Source organism: Alligator sinensis, unplaced genomic scaffold (assembly GCF_000455745.1).
Source record: "Alligator sinensis unplaced genomic scaffold, ASM45574v1 scaffold717_1, whole genome shotgun sequence".
Classification (NCBI taxonomy): domain Eukaryota; kingdom Metazoa; phylum Chordata; order Crocodylia; family Alligatoridae; genus Alligator; species Alligator sinensis.
Window position 1 is genome coordinate 1,279,553 of NW_005841961.1, and position 17,884 is coordinate 1,297,436.

A 17,884-nucleotide genomic window follows, 5' to 3' on the forward strand; every position below is an offset into this window, starting at 1 on the left:
TTTTTTGTCCCCCCCCCCCCCCCCCCCCAGGTTTTAATTGAAAAACATTTTTGGCAGGAAACAATAGCAACGACAACTACAAAAATCAAATCGAAACAAGAAATGAATACTACAAGATACCTCAGCCTCGACAATAGACGTTTAAAATCCCCAAGAAAAATGGAGCAGGGTTTCCCAAACTGTGGTACACATTCCCCTGGGGGTAGACAAGACATTTCTGGGGGGTACATGGGAGAAATTGTGTAAAGGTGGATTTAATTTTCATTATAATAATAATTTGCATTTAAGGAATTAAAATATAAAATGTATGCTGGTAGCTGGTAAATCTGGAAGGGGATATGCAATAAGAAAATGTTTGTCAAGCTCTGACATAGAGCACAAAACCAGAACAGTTCTGACTGAACTCAAAATAAGCAGTTTCTAGTTTATTCAGTTTAGCCAAAGCCCTGTCCATTATACACTTTTGACAGTGCCACCCCTATCAAATTTCTTTTTATATATTGATGTGTAACCCTAATTAGCCCTGTACTTGGCTTTTGATTATTTGAATCTATGGTGTTTCAAGACATTAACCTTTGAATTTATGTGAAAGTGTTGTGAATTGAGGGTGTTAAATGTTAAATTTGACATTTGGAAGGAAGAGGATATGAAAGCATCCATTACAGAAGAGACTTCCTTTGTAGGCATAAGGATTAAGGCTTTAAGAATATAATGACATTCTGGATCAATGATGCATTGGGTTAGGAGACAGTAAAGGATGTGTCTTGTTAATGTTTACCATTTTCTTCAAATGGAAATACAAAGTAGTTTAGGAAACAGGAAATGCTGATATGGAACCAGGAAAAAGCTTGTATTTGTATAACTCGGGTACACCCAAGTATTGTGCTCCCCTCTCCAGATAAAAGGGATGGGTGGCAAGCAGTGAAAGGGATCTGCAGTATGCAGACCAGATCCCTCTACTCCCTATAGAGTCAGACCAGGACAAGAGATGCTTAACTATATACAGATTTATTAATGTTTACAAAAATTAAAGGGAATTGATATTAATAAACATAAGATAATTGTATATTTGTAATATATATAATACTATGGTCCGGCAGATGAAAGCTGAAAGATTACACCCCTTCAGGTACCCCCAAGCAATGTGTTGATAATCAGTTGATTTAAAATAGGCAAACAACAGGTAAGTACAGTTGAGCACGTGTAAATAAAATTAAACAACTGTCAAAACACAAATATACATAGGTAGGTATATATAACCATCAAGGAAGTGGTTCCCTGATGCAGGGGGTTGGTCCCTTAAGAAGTTTATACTTAAAACTATTAAACTACTGGTATAAAAAGTTAAAATGTCCACAAAATATAAGGCGCAGTGTCACAAAATATGAAGCACTTCCCCACCAAATATAAGGCGCCTCAACAACCAGTTAGCTCAAGTTTCCCTGAGGATAAACTGCCTCACACCCAGGGTAGCTCCCCACCCTTGTGGAAATCCTTTCCCCAACAACTCGTGACTCCAAGGCCTGGATGAGTGGTTCTCATCCCCTTGGCCAAGTTGCTCCTCACATGCATGGCCTCCCAGGCCGCCTGCAGGTGGCCCTGTGCACTGTCGCGTGCACTGAGGGCTCTGCCTTCCACAGGGGGTTGGAGGCTCGCGCTGCCTCGTGCAGCTCTGGGGCTCAGTCCACTCCTGGACCCTCCATGCAGTGTCACCTGCACCGAGCCACTGGCCTCGTGCCAGTGGCTGCAGACCTGAGCCGCCCCAAGTGGCTCCCAGGGTCTAGCTCCATGCAGCGCTACCTGCACTGTGTTCCCTGGATGCTTGCCAGAGATTGCAGACTTGACCTACCTCAAGCTGTTCCCAGAGTCTCAAGCTTCGTGCATTGCTGTGTGCACCGAGGTCCTGGCTGCATGCTGGGGTTGCAGACCCAAGCTGCCTCATACAGCTCCCATGCGCCGTCCCATGCACAAGGTCCCTGGCCTCATGCCAGGGGTTGTAGACCTGAGCTACCTCGCGCAGCTCCCTGGGTCTGGGCTCCATACACTGGCCCATGCACCGAGTCCCTAGCCTCACACCAGAAGTTGCAGACCCGAGCCACTTCAGAGGTCTGGTCCCAGGGTCTTGGCTCTGTGCACCAAGCCATGCACTGACACCATGTTCCCCACAGTGAAGCTGGGATGCAGCTGCTCACTGCTCCCACTTGCGAAGAGGCATCTTCAGGCTCTTCAGGGTGCTGGTTCTGCCTGCTGGCCAGCTCACACCAGCTTTTCTTTGCCTGTCTTCTTCTCTGTCCCTCAACATGTCTGCCACGTGCTGGGCATGCAGCAACTTTTATTCACTCTGGAGGCTCCACCCCAGAGTGTTGTGGGATCCGCAAAGAGCAAACAACAACCAGGACCGGGGTTCTCCTTTCCCCCCTCCTCTCCTCCCCCTGGGCAGGGGCAGAGCAAGTCCCTTCCCAGTGTTACGTGATTGGTGGATTTGCTCCACCAGCCACAATGAAGATTTTCTGAGCCCCGGTGTGCCGAGCTGTATCGGTAAGTCTGCCACATTTGCTTGAAATAGAAATTATAAGTGGGTTTAATTGAGCAGCTTGTACAAATCCTTAATACAGTATTACTTGAAAACAGTTAACTAATCCATTCTCCTGCTGTCATAAATGCATCTAACATAAATGCAATTTAGATGTTACTTAGTGTAATACTTTGAATCTTAAATATAAACACTTATTTTTAGTCAAGTCTCTCATTAATACAAATGTTTTGGCTAAACTTATTCTTAACATATAATCTTAATTGGACAATAATAGCTGATTTTTCTCTTTATTCCAGAGTGGAGGGTGTGTGAAGGTGGGGAGGGTTGGCTTGGCTTTCACTGTTCTTTCTGTGAGGCCCCAGGGAATCAGAAAAATTGGCATCACTTGTGCATAGATGTCCAAGACCCAAATAGAAATAGTGCCACATTGTTTCAGACACAGCTTAGAATATCACGTTCCCCTTTCACCTGCTCCAGTGCCAGGATTATTCCTTAAGGGTTGTGTATCAGTGTGAATTGGGACCTAGATTCTCCATATATCTGAGGGGAAACCTGAAAACAGAGGGATAGTGTGTTCTTTTAAATGTTGCATTGTGCAGCTAGATCTAACTGGAGGACAACAGTTGCATTTCAAGATTTGGAAAACTTTTTCTGTTCCATATTGGAACAACACCAGAACATTTCAAACACTTTACCAAAAATGGAATTGCTGAACAAACAGGAACAGCTCAGCCCCATACTTAGGCCCCATCTACATGCTACACTTAAAGCTTGAGTAAGCAGTTAATCACACCTTATGTTGTGACCCAGCTACATGTTCAACCAATTAATAGCGTGATAGAACAAGCAATAAGCTACAAAACTATTCCACAAAACATGTATAATTATTTTGTGGCTGTGAGCCCATCAGCTGGGCCTCACAGCCACCAGGTGGCAACATCTGGAACGCTACTGCCTTGTCAACTTCAACTTCAGGGCTGGCAGTAGGTAGTGTGTTCTCGACCTGCTGCCCTGCTGTGAGCCTCATCAACTGTGGTGCTCACAGTGGGGAGAATGCTGCTCCTCCCTTGCCCCCCGTGAGCCTCATAAGTTGCAAGTCTCAAAGCAGAGGCAGTGGGATGAACGCTGTTGCCACTGCCAGTCTTGTCAGATGTGGAGTTCAGATTGGGAGAAACAGAGAGAACACTGCATCCCTGCAGGCCTTGTCAGGTGCAGGGCTCAAAGTGGGCGCAGCAGGGAGAACACTGCCACTGTAAGCCCCATCTTCTGGGGATAGGGTGGCCATCATAGAGGACAGTCCAGTTGTCCTCTATTGATATGAAACCGGACACCTTTATGAGGACATAAAGGCATTGGGTTTCGTATCAATAGAGGAAAGAGTAGCAGAAAACTGGTATGTCCTCTATGATCGCCACCCTAGCTGGGGGGCTTGCAGCCATTACAAATGGTGCAGGGGGAGCCCAGGAATGCGATGGGATCTAATGCGCAGCCCCACAATTGCACTTACTATCATGCACATGTGGGATGGCAGGAAACATTATTATCTACATCATGCATTAAATCCCATTGCACTTTTACCTGCATGGATAGAGGGGCCTTTACAGAACTATTGTAACAGCATACAGAACCACCAGGACATAACAGCTATTTATGATGAGGAGATCTCTGCATCCAGCCATTAAGGCTATTGCATATAGCTTTACTCTTTAAAGAAGGAGAAAGCAAAACTTTCTGAAGTTTGAAGTTTTGTGCTCCAGCAGCAACCTTACTATCCATATTAAATGTCATCAACCTAGTCAGCCACACTCTCAGCCCAGCTTTATACTACCACCGTAGCTGCTATGATCCCACTGACTGGGATGAACACTTTAAACAGCTGTAGCAAGGATTCCTACAATTACAGTACATTACAATCCCAAAAGTGTAGCCACACAGTTTAACAAAGCCAGACCCAGCCCTCACTCTGACCTGTTATAATACCAACCCTGGGATAAGAACAACAGTATTCCTCTAGTTGTCACTTATAGCCCCCAGCTTGAACACCCTAGACATGTCATTAATGACCTTCAACCCCTCATGGAAAAGAATCACTGTCTTAAGGTAGACATGGGGGACAAACCTGTTTTGGCTTGTAGAAAGTCCCCCAACCTCAAACAACGTCTCTTAAGCAACTAATTAAGTAACTGTCGTCATTCCTAAGGCAACATTTATTGCAATAGACCCAAATGCCTGCTGTGACCCCACATCAATACAGACCACATCATCACTGGACCAAATAACAAGGAGTACAACATCTGAGGTTCATTCACCTGTGACTCTACCAATGTCATATATGCCATCATCCACTTATAGTGTCCATCTGCTGTCTACATTGGATGGATGGGGCGATCTCTATGCAAAAAAAATAAAAGAACACAAATCTGACATCAGCTCCAGAAAGATACAAAGGCTGGTGGCAGGACACTTTAATCTCCCTGATTACTCAATTGCTGACTTCAAGATAGCTGTTCTCAGGCAGCAACATTTTTAAAAACCATTTGAATGGGAAATTTTGGAACAAATAATGACCCACAGACAAGTGGTGTTAAGTATGGCTTTAACAAAGACTACCGATTCTTATCTCATTACTTTGATTATTTTGTGATCCCTTTTGTTGCTATGGGTTCTTTGCTTGTTTGTTTCTCCTAGCACTGTCACCCTGTCCCCTCCCCAGTTCCTCTCCTTCCTCTATTCTTAACTTTTGTATTCAAATCACTCACTCCACTTGTCAGGGATATATGGTGTAGCCATATTGGTCTAAGAAACAGGGACAAACAGAACAGGATCTCCAGGGACCTAGCAGACCTCCTGAGGCTAAAAAGAAAGGCCTACAAAGGATGGAGGATGGGAGTCACCTCCAAGGAGGATTATTCTGCACTGGTCCGGTCCTGCAGGGAGCATACCAGGAAAGCCAAGGCTGCAACTGAACTCCAACTAGCTTCAAGCATCAAGGACAATAAAAAGTCCTTTTTCAGGTATGTGGGGAGCCGGAGGAAAAGCAGGGGCAACATTGGACCCCGCTGAACCAGATGGGGCAACTGACAACTGACGCCCAGGAAAAAGCCAACCTATTAAATGGGTACTTTGCGTCGGTCTTTCATCAGTCCAATGGGACGCCCATGCCCACTATGGGACAGGGAAGTCTGGGTGAGGGTGATCCCCTGCCCTCCATTAATGCTGACTTTCTGAAGGAACATCTTGAGAAGCTGGATAGCTGGCGAGCATCATAGCCCATCCTCTAGCACGGATCTTTGAAAACTCCTGGTGCTCTGGTATAGAGCCCGAAGACTGGAAGAAGGCCAATGTGGTGCCTATTTTCAAGAAAGGGAGGAAAGTGGATCTGGCTAACTATAGGCCCATCAGTCTGACTTCTATCCTGGGGAAGATCTTAGAAAAGTTTATTAAAGAGGCCATCCTTAATGGACTGGCCGACGCCAACATGTTAAGGGATAGCCAGCATGGGTTTGTCGCGGGTAGGTCTTGCTTGACCAATCTCATTTCCTTCTACGACCAGGTGACCTATCACCTGGACAAGGGAGAAGAGATTGATATCATATATCTTGACTTCAAAAAAGCCTTCGATCTGGTGTCCCATGATCGCCTCTTGGAGAAACTGGCCAATTGTCGCCTTGGGCCCTCCACGATCCACTGGCTGGAAAACTGGCTCCGGGGTCGGACCCAGAGGGTAGTAATCGATGGAAGTCACTCATCGTGGTGTCCTGTGACCAGTGGGGTCCCCCAAGGCTCTGTCCTTGGACCCATACTGTTCAACATCCTCATTAATGATATGGACACTGGAGTCAGAAGCGGACTGGCCAAGTTCACCAATGACACCAAACTTTGGGGCCAAGCATCCACACCAGAAGACAGGAGGGTGATCCAGGCTGACCTGGACAGGCTCAGCAAGTGGGCGGACGAGAATCTGATGGTGTTCAACGCCGATAAATGCAAGGTTCTCCACCTTGGGGAAAAAAAACCCGCAGCATCCTTATAGGCTCGGCAGTGCTATGTTGGCTAGCACTATGGAAGAAAGAGACTTGGGGGTCATCATTGACCACAAGATGAACATGAGCCTGCAATGCGATGCGGCGGCTAGTAAAGCGACCAAAACGCTGGCTTGCATCCATAGATGCTTCTCAAGCAAATCCCGGGACGTCATTCTCCCCCTGTACTCGGCCTTAGTGAGGCCGCAGCTCTGCAAACCCTACGATGACAGGCTGAGAGCCATGGGGCTCTTTAGCTTGGAAAAGCGCAGGCTCAGGGGTGATCTGATGGCCACCTATAAGTTTATCAGGGGTGACCACCAGCATCTGGGGGAACGTTTGTTCACCAGAGCGCCCCAAGGGATGACAACTAGGTCAAACGGTCATAAACTACTACAAGACTGTTTCAGGCTGGACATAAGGAAGAATTTATTTACTGTCCGAGCCCCCAAGGTCTGGAACAGCCTGCTACCGGAGGTGGTTCAAGCGCCTACATTGAACACCTTCAAGAGCAAACTGGATGCTTATCTTGCTGGGATCCTATGACCCCAGCTGACTTCCTGCCCTTTGGGCAGGGGGCTGGACTCAATGATCTTCCAAGGTCCCTTCCAGCCCTAATGTCTATGAAATCTATGAAGACTCTTGGGCCAGAGGGGATATCTTTTATTAGATCAATTTAAACTGGGCACAAAAAAATCTTTCTTTGCAAGCTTTCAGGTCCAAGAACCCTTCATCAGGCTGAGGAGAATTCAAAAACTGTAAAAGTTCTCCTTTACAAAGGGGAGGTAGGAGAGTGGAAGTTTTTTTTTTCCCCTGGGTTCCTCATAGTCCTTTTGTGAGAGAGTTGTTCTGTGATATGCAGATTCTTTTCTACCTAGGAGAACTTTTACAATCTTTGAATTCTTCTCAGCCAGATAAAGGGTGTTTGGATCCAAAAGTTGGGGAAAAAAGACATTTTGTCTGTCTCACTCCACTTTGGCAGGCAAGGTTCTTCTGTATTCAATTTGCTATGTCACAGTGTTCCCCAGCCATTACATATCCTTTAGTTTTTTAGTCTCTAAGGGTACCAATTTTGTCTGTAATGGCTGAGAAATGAAAATAATTAGGATTGAATATGTATGCCATCCAGATGTTTAAACCATTAAACTAAGCCATTAAATTAATACATTGACCAATGTGAGAATAAAACTCAAGTGTTCTGGAGTCCTGTCTGTGTCCTTGGTTCTCAGTAGAAATATTTGGTTTGATTTTTAGTAAATATTACTTGTGTTCTGTATTTTGTATAATAATTTAATGTCTAGTAAATTGAATATAATCAATCATCCTTTTTTTTTTTCTTTTTACTAAACCACACAAAAAGACTTAGGAAACACATTCATTAAGCCTAGTCATTTCTTCAACTAATCATATTGTTATCAAATTGTCGGCAGCGGCAGCAATCCCTCAATTTGAGGATTATCTCTACCACAGTTCATTGATGGGTCTTGAGGTGACTTACAAATCTAATCCTTGAGCCACAGATCTGTGCTCAGAAGTTGCAGATTTTTCCAAAAGGGGAGAGCAGGCTTTAGGGTTTTGTTCCCTTTCCTTCCTCTGCTCTCTCTTCTCTCCTTCAGGGGCAAGACACTATACCATGAAGTAGGCTGCTATTTGATTGAGGTTGCAGCACCATGGAGTGAGTTAGCAGGCAGCTGCTCCTAGTTCTTAATGTCAGCATCCATTTTCTTACCTTTGTGTCCTTATAATGTTTCCTCTGGCTGCTGTGACCTCTCAGGCTGCAACTAAGCCAGGAGTAGAAAACTTTTTTGGAGTTGAGACTTGATCAGTTTTGCACAGTGTTCAATCCAGCAAAGCTGGTGCTTGAGGATCACTGACTCAATGCTGATAACACTGACTTCAGCAAGGATGCTGGTGTTTATGAAGCGATCTTCTCATTCGCTTCAGATGCATTATTGATGATACCTCTCCAGGTTCTTGATGGCAATGGTATGTTACCTTTGTTTCACATCCATATAGGAAAGTGAGGATGATGACTGTGTTCTAGATCTGGATCTTGTTTTTTTCTGGAGATCACGATCAATAAAAACATGCTGAAGCTGTTTGCTGAAGGAAGCACTTGTGCACTCAGTCACATGCTGGGTCTCTTCATCAGTGTTTGCTTTCTGAGAAAAGTGGCTACCGAGTTATGGGAAGTGCTCAATCACCTCCAGAGTCTTTCCCTCAATGATAATTTGAGGTGTGGCTGTGTGTTTGGGGGGAGGGGGACACATTCATGGCCTGGAGAAAGTTGATAGACCACCTTAAGTTTTCTGATCTTAAGAAAGAGGTCCAAAATTCAGTAGGCTTTGGTGAAGAGATCCAGTATGGTCTAGAGATTTTCCTCAGTGTGCACAAGGCTGGTGCAGTCATCAGCATATTGAAAGTCAAAAGATGGTTGTTTTTAATACTTTGGTCTTTGAGTGAAAATGTCCTATATTGAATAGTTTTTGATCCATTTGATATTCAATGTTGATTCCAGAAGGGAGAACCAGGATGACAGGCAAAAAAAGGGAGAATAGAATTGGGGTACAGACAGATCCTTGTTTGACCCCAGTTTGGATAAAAAATAGATTAGTCTCCAAATCACAACAAAGAACAGTCACAGTCATATCATCATGGAGAAGCCTCAGGACCTTGATGTATTTATCTGGCCACCCAAATCTGTCCAGTACTTTCCACAAGGCTTTTCAATTGATGGAGTCAAAGACCTTAGTGAGAGCAATGAAGGCCATATACAGGTCCTGATGTTTTTCCCAACACTTCTTGGACTTGGCAACAAAGATTATGTCAATTGCCCCACATAACAGTTTGAAATTCCAGCAGGACTTCCTCATGAAGAGGTAAAAAACAGTTCATGAGGATACAGGTAAAAATGTTCACTGCTTTGGAAAGGAAGACAATACCTTGATAGCTCTTGCATGCAGACTTATCTCCTCCTTTTTGAAGACAATCATGATGTTGGTATTCCTCAGGTCCCCAAAGATCTCCTCATTGTGCCAAATTCAAAGTATACATTTATGGAGTCTCATTAGTAGTGCCTTACCCCCAGCCTTGAAGATTTCAGCAGGTATGCCGTCAAGTCTAGTAGCTTTGCTGTTCTTGGTTTCCTTGACCAAATAGCAGTATTAGAATAGTAAGGATGCAGTCGGCACTCTACAAAAAGAAAGGTATTTTGGCTATGGCTGCCAGCTAGCAATAATTAACTTTTGTTTAAGAAACTGAAGTGCATACATAAAAAGTTAGGTATGTAAATTAAGTTTAATGTTTCTCTTATGGAAAAGAGTGATTTTAAAGTGGCCTTGTTTTGGAATCAGTTCATCTTGCCTGGAACTTGGCAGTGAGGAGAGCAGTCTGCTGTGATTGGTTGCATCCTTGGGGCCTCTGGACCTTGTAAGCACTATTAAAAATGCACAGCTACTGGTTATCTTTTCTCACTGGTATCTGCAATCACACATGAGACCAAAACTTTGAGGAATTCTGAAATGGTATGTAAGCAGGTTTGCAGAGGAGAAAATTGACTTGCTGCTAGAAGAAAAGAAGCTTAATGAATGTTAAAAACCAGCTCTGAGTTGCAGGGGTAAAGTTTGCTAGACTATATCCAGCTGAACTCTAGGTGGAATTTCAGAGTCATTACACTATTAGTCATACTAATCAATACTTACCAGTCTCATTTGGCTATAGGGATCAAATTTTATTTTCCAATAGCCCTTTAATATTTATGCTGATGTCTTTGACCTTTCTTATACTAAGCAGTAGGGTCTTCAGGTATGACATTTTTTAACACTTCTTTTCATAATTTTTTAAAGGCATGAAAGAATTTCTTTTGATTGCCTTTCCAGCTCCAAGTAAAGCACATTACATCTTTCAAGAGCACTAATTAGAGGCAATTATCATTTGACTGACCTCCCATGGCATTAAAAAGCGTAGCTGACTTTGTTGTCTTCTTCTGCAAATATAAGAAGTTCAAACTAGTTCCTGGTTTAATCTGAGGCCCTTTTGTGTGGCTCTGGCCATACAAGCATCTCAAAGGTAAAGCTTAGGTTTCCATTAGTGTGGAGAAATCCTTAGTTGGCATACAACCAGCATGACCTAGCTCCATTGCTCTTCAGTCTCTGTTATAGTGAGCATAGCTGAATCACCTGTAATTTTGGAATTTCTCAGTCAGTGCAACAGGCTAAGAAAGTGTCATAAATGAGAATAGCTCTACAATTGATCTTACATATGAATATATAAGAACATAAGAACTACTTTTTACTGGGTCAGATCACAGGTCCTTCTTGTCCAGTATCCTGTGTCACACAGTGGCAGAGAGTGGATGCTGAAATGGGGGAGGAACTGGGGATGATCAGGGGTTTTTCCACTGTTCCTCTCTCACTTGCAGCCTTCAGCATTTAAGGTCTAGGAAGTTCTGATTCAGAGGCTGTATCCCTAACTCCCATGCTTAATAGCTATCAGTGCTCTTTAATTACAGTAAAGTGAAATTGCTCTTTTGGTGAGCTCCAGGATGGGGAAGTATGCAGCATTAAGTTTGCCCCTGCAATGTAGAGTACTGTAGGAGTTTACCGAAGGACTCAGAAATTATGAGATTTGCATGTTAGAACTTGGCTATAAAGCATAATTGGGGCTAATTACTGCTAGGTTATACTACATAAAAGCTTTAAGAAAATTCCTGGTATGATATTTGGTATATCTGAAATTAAACGTCCATCTCAACCACAGAGGGTTAAGGAAACTTATCAATCAATTAATTAACTTTCTTGTTTGCAATTTTACTATAATTTTTTTTTTCATAAGGAAGTCTTGTCAGCTGGATGTGTATCTCACTTAGAGAAGCAATACTCTCTGGTGATTTAAGAACATTCTCCCAACTTTTATTTGGTGAACATGTTTCTGCTTCCTTGTGTTAACAGTGTTTTACGGATTGGTTATTTGTAATTTGTGTTGATGGAGTCCTCATTGAGATATTTTGCTGTTATATGTTGATCTGCTTTGAAAAGACATGTTCTTAATAGTATAAACTTTTCATATTAATGTCCATATTGATGTTGTATATTTTAATTTTCTCTTCTTTACATATCTCTCTTGAACTTAATTATTTATCTTATTTTCTAGAAATTTTAGTTCCATTTACAAAATCTGTACACTAGTCTAATTTCTGCTTGTATGGCTATTTTCTGAGTAGAATATAGGCAGGACAACTGGGCTTTTATTTAATTATATTGCCTAGTTATGGAGTGGTTGTTTTGTTGTAAATATCAACAGCTTTCCTATTTATGTGCATTATTTGTTGAGTAGATACTTTTTATGACATTTTGAAGACTAGTATTCTGCAGGGACAGAATAGTGATGAAATTCAAAGTGTCTACCAACAATAGTTTCATTTGTCATGGTTCCTCTTGAGTATATATGAGTTTATATTTGATGCTGGTGCTACTTATGGATGCAGTTTCTTGAGAAGCTGTTCAAAAGGGTGTGAAGTTTTAGACCTAAGCACATTCAGTTTGAGATTTCATCAGATTTCTTCTGGCAAGGATTTTCAGTCATTTATGGGCCTGCTATGAAGAACAAGCTGTTCTCAATATCTGAAGACCTAACCTTGTTTTTTTCCAATTGCAATGCTTGTCTTGCAAAGTCCTGAATCCCATATGGTGACTTTATCTGTGAGAGCTTTCTCTCTGCCCATTAGTATTTTAGTAGAGCTAGAGAGGAATTATAATTCTGTTTTAAACTGAGCAGTAACTTAATTAGACTAGTGTACAGGTGTGATATACTAATGTTGGCCTTTGTTGCCTTTGCATACTACTGCGTGTTTTTAAAAAATACATTATTTTTGTGGCAGTTGTGCTCAGCTTAACATATAGAGCATGTCTACATGTGCCCTACAGTGCTGTCATTACTGTGCTGTGCTGGCAGCGCATGGTTATTTTTAGCCACTAAGTCGCCGTAGTGACGCGCTATAGTGAGAGACACGTTGCTACAGTGATATATCTGTGGTATCATGGTTTTTGCCTGCTGACACTATGTTGTCATAGCACATTGCTACAGCAATGTAACATCTCATGTAGATGCACCCATAGGGAACGTTGAGTAGTCTACTCTGGAGGTGACAGAAAGATTACAGCAGTTTGACATCTGGCTTTGAAGAAGTGGCAGCTGTTTATGGTGAACTGAAAATGAACAACTGTAAAAATGGGTACAGGTGTAAAATATTGCCAAATTAGAAATTGTGCTTACCCTAGTGGTCACATTTTACATGTGCTTTACCCATCTATAAAGGCTACCCAAGGTTCAAATCCTTATGTTTAGACAGTGTTGAATTAAATACTTTCATAAACTTGGTTTTAGTTGGCTGTTTCATAGGCCCCTGCCACACGTTACACATATTCTACAATTAACTGTTAATCACACAATAAATTTAGACTGGCCACACATGCAAAGTAACTATCACACCATAAACAGTCCACCCAGCTATAAATGATCCAACCAGCTACAATGTTAGTGCTTGAAAATGTGTAACAGATTTATGGCTGGTTTCTATCCAGGTTTAATTTGAAAGTGTGGCAGGGCTTATAGCTGGGATATGAGAAACAGCTAGACATAGCATTCTGACATCTAGTTTTCACTGTGTTAAGACAGCTTTAAACAGATTTTTTTGACCCTTTGATGAAGGACCTGGTGAAGAATGTCTTGCATTTGAAAGCTTGTCTAACTTTATCCCAACTACATAGTTGGTCCAATAAAAGATATCACCCTAAGACATTCTTGTGTCTCACATTTGATCCTTTGAGAGAGGCTTTTTACAATGTTCCTCCTATAATTTATTCTTGCCTCAGAGATTTAAAATGGAAATTACTCATTAGATTAGGAGACAGTGCTGTTATTAAACTCAGAGAAGTCAAGATAGAGAGTTCATTTGGCTTATGCTGTCACTGCATGGTACAACAAGGGATGATCAGTTGACTAAGTGGTAACCAATAAGTGAATCTGAATGATCTTAGAATGTCTGGATGCATACATTCATATAAAATAAATACATTTGGGGATATATATATATATATTTTTTTTTTAGCTCCCAGACAGCATTTGGGAAACACATGTGACATTTATACCATGGAGAGACATAGGTAGACGTGAAAATGAGATTCATTTCCAGATTGCTTGGTTTCTAATGCTCTTTCTTTAGAGAATATTAGTTTCTCTTAAATGTTTACCTGGTAGCCATTTATTTCAATTACAAAGCAGAAAGAACACTGACTGATGATAGTATAGGTGTCACCCACACTCTTTGGAGAGTGTGAAATTGTTGGATGGAAATTAATGAAGCTGGAAGTATCACTTTCTGAAGTATTTGTGAATTTTTAACTAATGGGCAACTTTCTTTGATAACTGTTTTATAGCTAAATGCATTTGACTGCAAACCATGCACAGAAGGAATCTAATTTTGCTTATCATTAGCTGATTTGAAGAGACGACTTCTGGGTACAGTGGAAGCCTTCTTAATTTGTCTCTGTAGCATCTTCAGTGAATATATTTGGCTAATGAACTGATTAAGTTTTTAATTATTTGTTTTCCAGAAGTTTTCTTCATTATTCAGATACTTTCAGAGCTAAAAGCAATATACGATTTATTATGCAAATGCAAGTGTGCATTCAAAGGGTTCTTAAAGTATTTTAAACACAGTTTTATGGCTATTAAGTAGTATAGAAAACATTGGCTATGAGAGAATAAATGATGGGGTAGACAGTGGGAAATGTCCAGGACATTGATGAAAATGTTGAACAAAACAGCATTCAGTTTTGACCTCCCTCCATCCTTAGCTCGACCTTTTGTTACCTATTTTTTAACCAGCTCTCAATCAACAAAAGAAACTTCTATCTAATCCCATGGCACCACCATTTTTTAAATGGATCCCCTTGTTCATGTGCTTGTTAACACCCTCAAGGAACTCCAGCTGATTTGTGAAGCAGAATTTCTCATTACAAAACCATGTTGGATCTTCTCCAGTAGATCATATCTGTCTATGTAAGACAGCTTTAGCTATCTTCTTAGAGAGAGATTTTCAGGCCTCAGCAAAAATGACATCAATAAGTGACTGGTCCAGAGTCTCCCTGAGCTCTTCAGGATCTCCCTCTTAAAAAAATAAATAAATAAATAAAAATAAATAAATAAAAAAAATGGGGGAGGGGGAACAGGCTGACTTCAGGCTTTGGGAAGGTCGCAATGAACACTTTCATTCTGGTGACCATGTACAACTGTTTTCTGCAGGCCATGTGTTCTTCTGACAGCAAACAATCTGGGAGGGACACCTAAAGATACAAGATCTGGCCAGTGATACAAAGTTTTATGTCCTCCGCCCCCAGCCCCTTACATTTGGGGTACAGACAGATGTTTGAGGAGGTTAGATCATGTTAAAAATGGCCACCGAATCTAACTTAGTTTGCCCAAGTGCAAACCTTGCACTTAGATCCCTAGCTAGGTTGATCTAAGTGCGAACTGTATGGAAGTTCCAGGAAGGTTAGATCAGTCTAAAAATGGCCAATATGGTCTAAGTTAACTCTTTCTCTGAGGTAGTGTAACTTTGATCAGGTTGGCCAGTTTTAGATGGATCTAACTTTCCTGAACTTCTGTACAGTTCCCAGCTCTGGGGCCGCACTTTTCCTATCCACCTTCCTGGCTATTTTTAGCTCGTTGCTCTGCGCCCCACTCCTAGACAGACAACCACCCTCCGCAATGGACCAGCCACCCCACCACCCCTCAAGCCCACTAAAACTTCCATCCTGCAAAGTTCTCCTGGTGCTGGTTTTATTAACTTTTGCCAGTGCTGAGAGCTGAGGAAGTAAGTCTTGGTGGGGGAGAGGGGCGGGAGTGATGGGGGACATGAGTTTGCCAGGGGGGAGGGGGCAGGAAGCTAAAAAGTGCCCTTGGTTGGGAGGGGGAGAGAGAACCCCCTCATCCACCTAAGACTTCCTGCAGACCCTGTGAGTCCCCCTCATCCCACCAACCCCTCCCAGACCCCCCAATCCTCCAAGGACCCCACCTGCTCCCTGATCCCTCCAGTTCCTCCTATGGATCCCGCTTGCTCCCCTGATCCCTCCTGTAGATGTCTCCTGACATCTACAGATGATTCCTGTAGATGATTCCCCTGCAGACCCTGCCTGCCCCTCTAGTTCCCCAATCTCCCCCTCCCCTCCCCCCGCAGACCCTGCTAGGCTTCCCAATCCCCCCATGGGCACCACCTCCTACCCCAATCCCTGCAATTTCCCACTCAAGCCTGTTTGCTGCACCCAATCTCCCCAATCCCCACCCCCCCAACAGCCCCATCCTGACTTACCTTAGATTGGGTGGCCCTTTTTAACTTTATCTAACCTCCCTGAATGTCTCTACCCAGCCTTAGTATTTTAGGATACAAGTTAGGGGACAGGCACAAGCAGGTTCCTAATCTTTTGAACCTGCATACCAAAAGAAAGAATGCAAATGTTTGGACATGTACAGTAGAATAGAGTTCTATTATCAGAACACATGACACTACATATAGCTATTTACTGTTAACTACTGTTAAATATCAATTCAGTTGTAACCCCATTTATGTATAAAAGTATTATAGAATATATATTGAATTGATATTTAACAGTAGTTAACAGTAAATACTTATTGGTACTGTTGAATTGATAATTGACAGTAGATAATTTACCGCAATAGAAGACCCAAACAAAATACTGTAGAGGAGAAATAAAACACACTGATTTGAAAGTAGGTAGCAGGTTTCATTAATAACTGTCTAGGCTACAAAATAATCTCACTACACTCCTACACACCTACTCTCTCCAGCAGCTAGTCAGCAGCTGCCACATCTGATGGTGTTAATAGTCTAGAAATTTCATCATCAATTTTATTTTCCCAAACTGTTCCTGAACAATAACTTCAAATTCAATTCATTTTAAATTGCTTCCTAACTTCCTTAAATTTGAAATTGTAACGTGAAGGGAACTGATCTAGTTATAGAGGCCCACTTTTTTTTTTTCCTTGTGTAACTGAAACACCTACCTGATGTCTCTTTCAACAAGAGCTGAACTGTCAGCATCTGTGCCGCCTGCTATCTTTTAGTCATTTAAATGAGATTCAACTAAATGATACCGGATCTTACTCGGACATACACTTAACCAGTGCTAAATTGTGTGAATAAAGTGAGAAAAAACCTTTGCTTTTCAGAGGTTCCTGTGCAGGAAATGTTTTCTGGGTCCCATTCTTCACTAATAAGGGATGGAACTCTTGAAGGCTTTGGTTTTGTTGTTTAAAATTTTGTGAGGCATGATTATAGAAAGATACAGGAAATCTGTCTGTTGGGTTAAAGAGAAAATTCAAACCTTTTATAGTTATTGAATTGCTCCACTTATAATGATAGATTTTTTCTTCGGAAATATTTGCTAATCTTTATTTACCTCACCATTTCACATATGCTTCTTCATAGCTAATTGGTCATTACTGATTAGACAGGATGTAATGAACTGGTTTTACCAATCATTTTAGGAACACCAGTCTGGAAGGGGTCTCCAGTGTCCCAGAGTATCACAGCCACCACATCAAGTTATCTCTTTCATACATTTTTCATGTTCAAACAAAAACAGATTTCTTTGACCACACTATACCCATTGGAATGGGTATGATGGCAAAGCAGCTGTCATCTTACTATAACTCCAAAGGCATGAACTTAAGCTTTATTCTACACTCACACCAAATGGCTTTACCAGTCAACTCGGCTGTAAATGGGTACCTAGGGTACATATAGGCATTACATTTAGATCAACCTAACCATGGCTTAGTTGATCTAAATGTCCAATGGTACAGGCTTTCAGGAGGTTCAATTTGGCCAAAAAAAAGTGTCAAATCAAAGTTAGTGCACCTCAGGAAATGTGCTAACTAAGATCAGGAAGGGGTTAATCTGATCTAGGCAAGGGCTACCCCCCCCAGGGCTATGATAATCCCACCTCTCTGAACTTGAACCAGGTTATTCTTAGTCTCCTGACTTTTCTCCTCTGACTAGGCATCTTCCCCTGCAGACCCACTGTGACAGTGCACCTTTGGGTGCTTGCCACTTTAAGGGCTGAGGCAGGCAGCCAGCAGGTGCCTGATGAGGGTGGCCATTTTCAAACATAGGCCAGTCAGGTAGGGCCAGCAGTTGGCTGCTTGCAGCCAAGGGCACAGCACCATCCAGCTCCCTTGCGGCATGGAACATCGTGGAGGTATGGGCAGGAGCTAGGGGGATGGCTTGGAGGCTCCTGGTCCTGGG